Consider the following 6000-nt stretch of genomic DNA (forward strand, 5'->3'; position numbering starts at 1 on the left):
GTCTAATATCCCCCCGGATGTCATTCCACTGTCCCACAGTGTCACCCTATCCAACCTTGAACTGCCCCTGCTCCATCCTTCCACTGCCATATGAACAATGCACCTGTGCGACCGAGAACTGGACTCTGCCATGGACATAACTCCACCCTCACCCTTCACCGTTTAATATCATGTACCAAAATATAGCACTAAAAATAAATCACTCATTGCACATAAATCATTCTGGAGTCAGCCTGTATTATTTACAAATGTATAACACATTACTTATCAATAATGTTCTGTTATTTATGTGTGGACAACATACCGATGTCAATAAGCATTAGTCCATGGGCTAACCAGGCAGAAGTCACGCAGTGGGTCATACAGCACTGAAAAGGGAAGGGAAAAGTAAACTTCAGGTTAAAAGAACTGGGGGGCAATACACAAAGTAAAGATGCAGGGGGCATTCACTAAATGGTAAATGGCGTGGGAGATTCCTACCTGTGTGCTACTGAAAATACTGTAGGATAACTCTGTCCCTGTTGTCTGGGTCGTCCTCTTCGTCTTCCTCCTCTTCACTCTCCGCAGGCTCCACAGCTGCTTCAACACCACCATCTGGACCATCCTCCTGCAGGAAGGGCACCTGACGTCGCAATGCCAGATTGTGAAGCATACAGCAGGCCACGATGATCTGGCACACCTTCTTTGGTGAGTACATCAGGGATCCCCCTGTCATATGTAGGCACCTAAACCTGGCCTTCAGGAGGCCAAAGGTTCTTTCAATGACCCTCCTAGTTCGCCCATGGGCCTCATTGTACCGTTCCTCTGCCCTGGTCCGGGGAATCCTCACTGGGGTCAATAGCCAAGGCAGGTTGGGGTAACCAGAGTCACCTATTAGCCACACACGTTGTCTCTGTAGCTGTTCCATCACATAAGGGATGCTGCTATTTCGCATCACATACGCGTCATGCACTGACCCAGGGAACATGGCATTCACATGGGAGATGTACTGGTCAGCCAAACAGACCACCTGGACGTTCATCGAATGGTAACTTTTCCTGTTTCTGTACACCTGCTCATCGTCTTTTGGGGGTACTAAAGCCACATGGGTCCCATCAATGGCACCAATTATGTTGGGGATATGTCCAAGGGCATAAAAATCACCCTTCACAGTGGCCAAATCAACCTCCTCAGGGAGTACAATGTAGCGCCGCATGTGTTTCGTCAGGGCAGACAACACTCTAGACCAGATTTTTGAAAACATAGGCTGAGACATTCCAGATGACATGGCCACTGTTGTCTGGAATGAGCCACTTGCCAAAAAATGGAGGACTGACAGAACCTGCACTAGAGGGGGAATTCCTGTGGGTTGGCGGATGAGGGACATCAGGTCTGGCTCCAGCTGGGCACACAGTTCATGTATAGTGGCTCGGTCAAGCCGGTATCGTAGTATGATGTGGCGTTCTTCCATTGTCGACAGGTCCACCAGCGGGCGGTACACGCGAGGATTCATCCTTCTCCTCGCAAGTCCCAGCGGACGGTGCCTAGGAAGGACAACATGGAGCACAGAGTCAAGCAAGTCACAGGTACGTTCACCACTGCATGCACAGTACACGAAAAGGTATGGATGGCTATGTTTGGATGTGTGGCAATGCAAGGCCTAGGCCTGTGTGACGCAGTTGAAATTAAGTCATGTGGGCCCTTGAAATGGCGGCTGCCTGACCGGTGAAGTGGGACAATGGGATGTGAGGTCAATGCGCTGGCGTGGCACACCATGGCGGTCGAAGACCGCTATACGAACCCGCATTGGTTAACATTGAACCCTATGGGATTCAGGAGCCAATGACGATGTGCGCCGGCGGTCGCGGTACGCACCGCCGCGGTACGCACCGCCGCGGCCGTGACCGCCATTTTCTATCTGCCTAATCACTCGATACCTGATCATCCACAGGAGAGGACCTATACTGCAAGTGCTGCTGTGACCTCGGTCTGGAAGTGACAATGGCTGCTGCGACTGGGGAAAGGGCCCCTGCCTTCACGTCTGAAGAGTTGGAGAAACTAGTGGATGGGGTCCTCCCCCAGTATGCGCTGCTCTACGGTCCTCCAGACCAACAGGTGAGTACACTGAGTGCACATTGAATGGGTTATGGCTGTGTGGAGTGGGGTGGATGTAAGTTGTTGGGGTGGGGAGAGAATGAGGACTGCAACGCACGACAGATGAGAGAATGGGCCAAATGGCAAGGTTGGGGAGGGGAGGGCATGTACTCCAAACATGCCAAAAATTCACGTTTTCTCTTTCCCACGCTGTACATGTCTAACAGGGGGGCGCCCATCAGAAAATCGACATTTGGCGTGCCATCGCCAAGGAAGTCCGGGCCCTGGGGGTCTACACCAGACGGGGCACCCACTGCCGCAAGAGGTGGGAGGACATCCGCCGCGGAACCCGAAAGACCGCCGAGTCACTGCTGGGGATGGCCTCCCAACCTAGGAGGGGTGCCAGTCGTACCCTGACCCCCCTGATGTCCCGGATCCTGGCGGTGGCCTACCCTGATTTGGATGGGCGCTTGAGGACATCACAGCAGACACAAGGGGGTGAGTACCTGCACATTCTGCTATCCTTAAGCGCAGTTGAGGCGTCTGGGTGGGGGAGGAGGGCCGTGGGTGACACTAGGCCAGGGCGCTTTCTGTAGTGTAGTCCCCTCCCTTAGACATGGCCCTGTGCCCCCGCCCCCCACCTCTGGAGGGTGCCAAGTACAGCTATCCATGGTCCTGCATCACCCATGTGCGCGTCTGTTGTCCCTAGACCTGTTGGCCTAGTCAGAAGTACTGAGTAGTGTACCCCAATTTCGCGGCTTAGTGCATGAGGCACCTGTGTCTGTCCTCTCCGCCAACGGTATTGACAAGGCATACACTCAACTTTGTATTATTTCTCCCCACACCCTTATTCTTTGTCTTCTTGTGCATCAGCATCATCAGGCGGAGGAGAATTGGCGTCGGAGCACGAGGGAGCTGCAAGTCACAATGCCCCGGTGGGCACTGGAACAGACACCGAGGGCACCAGTGATCCGGAGGGCGAGGGGAGCACCACAACGGCGACCGGTGAAGACACCAGCGACACAGACACGTCCTCGTTTGGGAGCTCCCTAGCGGGGGCGGCAACATCCGGGCCCCCCGCCTCCACAGGTACAGCCGCCACCCAGCGCTCCAGCTCCGCCCTCCCAGCAGCCCCTCAGCCTTCGCTCCGTGCCCGCTCGCCCAGGAAGGCGGGCGTCTCCTTCGCCCCAGGCACCTCAGCCCCTGCCCCAGTTACCCCTGCTGCCCTCAGTGCGGAGCTCATTGACCTCGTGAGGACGCTCATTGTTGGGCAGACTACCCTTTTGAATGCCATCCAGGGGGTGGAAAGGGAGGTGCATTGGAGCAATGCCTACCTGGAGGGCATTCATTCGGGTCAGGCTGCCCATCAACGATCGTTCACTGCTCTGGCCTCAGCACTGACGGCAGCCATTGTCCCTGTCTCCAGCCTCCCTCTTCTAACTGCCTCCACCCTTTCTCTGTCTCCTGTCCCTCAGCCTATCCCATCCACACCATCAGACCAGCCTGCACACACCTCAACACCCAAGGCCAGATCATCCAGACACAAGCACCACAGGACACACAAGCATTCACCCCAGCAACACCCAGATGCAGACATTCCAACAGTCACTACCACCTCTGTGTCCCCCTCCTCCTCGTCTCCCTCCTCCCTCCTCCCTCCCTGTGACGTCTACACTCACACCTGCATGCACACCACCATCAGCCAGTGCTTCCATCACCAGCACACCCTCCACTACAGTCCTCACACGTGCAGTCACCACCCCCACTGCCATCTACACTTCCCCTGTGTCCTCTCCCACTGTGTCTGTCACCCCCTCTTCCAAGACACATAAACGCAGGCAGACACCCAAACAACAGCCAACCACCTCACGACAGCCTACGCCTCAGTCACCTGCACCCAAAGACAGCACACCTGACTCTCCTACAACCACATCCTCTTCCTCCACTTCCATCACCACTACTCCTACCCTTTACCTTGGTCCTAAGAAATGTTACCTCTCTAATCTTAACCTCTTTCCCTCCCCTGACCCACCCCCTCCATCGGTTAAGAGTCCCAAGAGCACCTCAGCCACCACCAGCCCAGCATCGAGGGTCCAAGTGGTGCATGGCTTCTGGAGTCCACCCTTTGGCGGCAGTGACACTTCACTGAGCAGCAAGGGGACATCCAGCCCACCCCCAGGCAAGAGGACACGTAAAGTGAAGGGCCGCCGTGAGAGGACTGAGACGGCTGCCCCCAAGGAGCCAACAACGGCCACTTCACCTGCCACAACAGCCAGGGGAGGCAAGGGCTCGAGAGCCCCATCTAAGGAGCGAAAGGGCAGCAGGGCGGAGAGGTCATCCATCAGGAGCCCAGAGCTGGAGGGCCCCGCAAGCCCCATCCCGCCTGCAAGGGACGACAGCAAAGGGCCCAGGACTCCGTCCCCGAAGGGGCCTGCCACTGCACATTCGGAGGGCGAGTGATCAGGGTGTCCAGCCCAGGTCTGGCTCCATAGACTTCCTGGAAGAGGACCGCTGAAGAGGGCCCCGCCGTGCAGAAGAGCCCCGCTGAAGAGGGCCCCGCCGTGCAGAAGAGTACCGCTGAAGAGGGCCCCGCCGTGCAGAAGAGCACCGCTGAAGAGGGCCCCGCCGTGCAGAAGAGCACCGCTGAACAGGGCCCCGCCGTGCAGAAGAGCACCGCTGAACAGGGCCCCGCCGTGAAGACAGGCACCGCTGAAGAGGGCCCCGCCGTGCAGAAGGGCACCGCTGAAGAGGGCCCCGCCGTGCAGAAGAGCACCGCGAAACAGGGCCCTGCCGTGCAGAAGAGCACCGCTGAACAGGGCCCCGCCGTGAAGACAGGCACCGCTGAAGAGGGCCCCGCAGTGCAGAAGAGCACCGCTGAACAGGGCCCCGCCGTGCAGAAGAGCACCGCTGAACAGGGCCCCGCCGTGCAGAAGAGCACCGCTGAACAGGGCCCCGCCGTGAAGACAGGCACCGCTGAACAGGGCCCCGCCGTGCAGAAGAGCACCGCTGAACAGGGCCCTTCCTGCCAAGCACCGCTCCGCTGGGCCCCGCAGTCTCAAGCACCGCTCCGCTGGGCCCCTCCTGTCAAGCACCGTTCCGCTGGGCCCTTCCTGTCAAGCACCGCTCCGCTGGGCCCCGCCGTCTCAAGCACCGCTCCGCTGGGCCCTGCCGTCTCAAGCACCGCTCCGCTGGGCCCCTCCTGTCAAGCACCGCTCCGCTGGGCCCTTCCTGTCAAGCACCGCTCCGCTGGGCCCCGCCGTCTCAAGCACCGCTCCGCTGGGCCCTTCCTGTCAAGCACCGCTCCGCTGGGCCCTTCCTGTCAAGCACCGCTCCGCTGGGCCCCTCCTGTCAAGCACCGCTCCGCTGGGCCCCGCCGTCTCAAGCACCGCTCCGCTGGGCCCTTCCTGTCAAGCACCGCTCCGCTGGGCCCCTCCTGTCAAGCACCGCTCCGCTGGGCCCTTCCTGTCAAGCACCGCTCCGCTGGGCCCTTCCTGTCAAGCACCGCTCCGCTGGGCCCCTCCTGTCAAGCACCGCTCCGCTGGGCCCTTCCTGTCAAGCACCACTCCGCTGGGCCCTTCCTGTCAAGCACCGCTCCGCTGGGCCCCACCGTCTCAAGCACCGCTCCGCTGGGCCCTTCCTGTCAAGCACCGCTCCACTGGGCCCCTCCTGTCAAGCACCGCTCCACTGGGCCCGCCGTCTCAAGCACCGCTCCGCTGGGCCCTTCCTGTCAAGCTCCGCTCCGCTGGGCCCCTCCTGTCAAGCACCGCTCCGCTGGGCCCTTCCTGTCAAGCACCGCTCCGCTGGGCCCTTCCTGTCAAGCACCGCTCCGCTGGGCCCCTCCTGTCAAGCACTGCTCCGCTGGGCCCTTCCTGTCAAGCACCGCTCCGCTGGGCCCCGCCGTCTCAAGCACCGCTCCGCTGGGCCCCG

Source organism: Pleurodeles waltl, chromosome 7 (assembly GCF_031143425.1).
Source record: "Pleurodeles waltl isolate 20211129_DDA chromosome 7, aPleWal1.hap1.20221129, whole genome shotgun sequence".
Lineage (NCBI taxonomy): Eukaryota > Metazoa > Chordata > Amphibia > Caudata > Salamandridae > Pleurodeles > Pleurodeles waltl.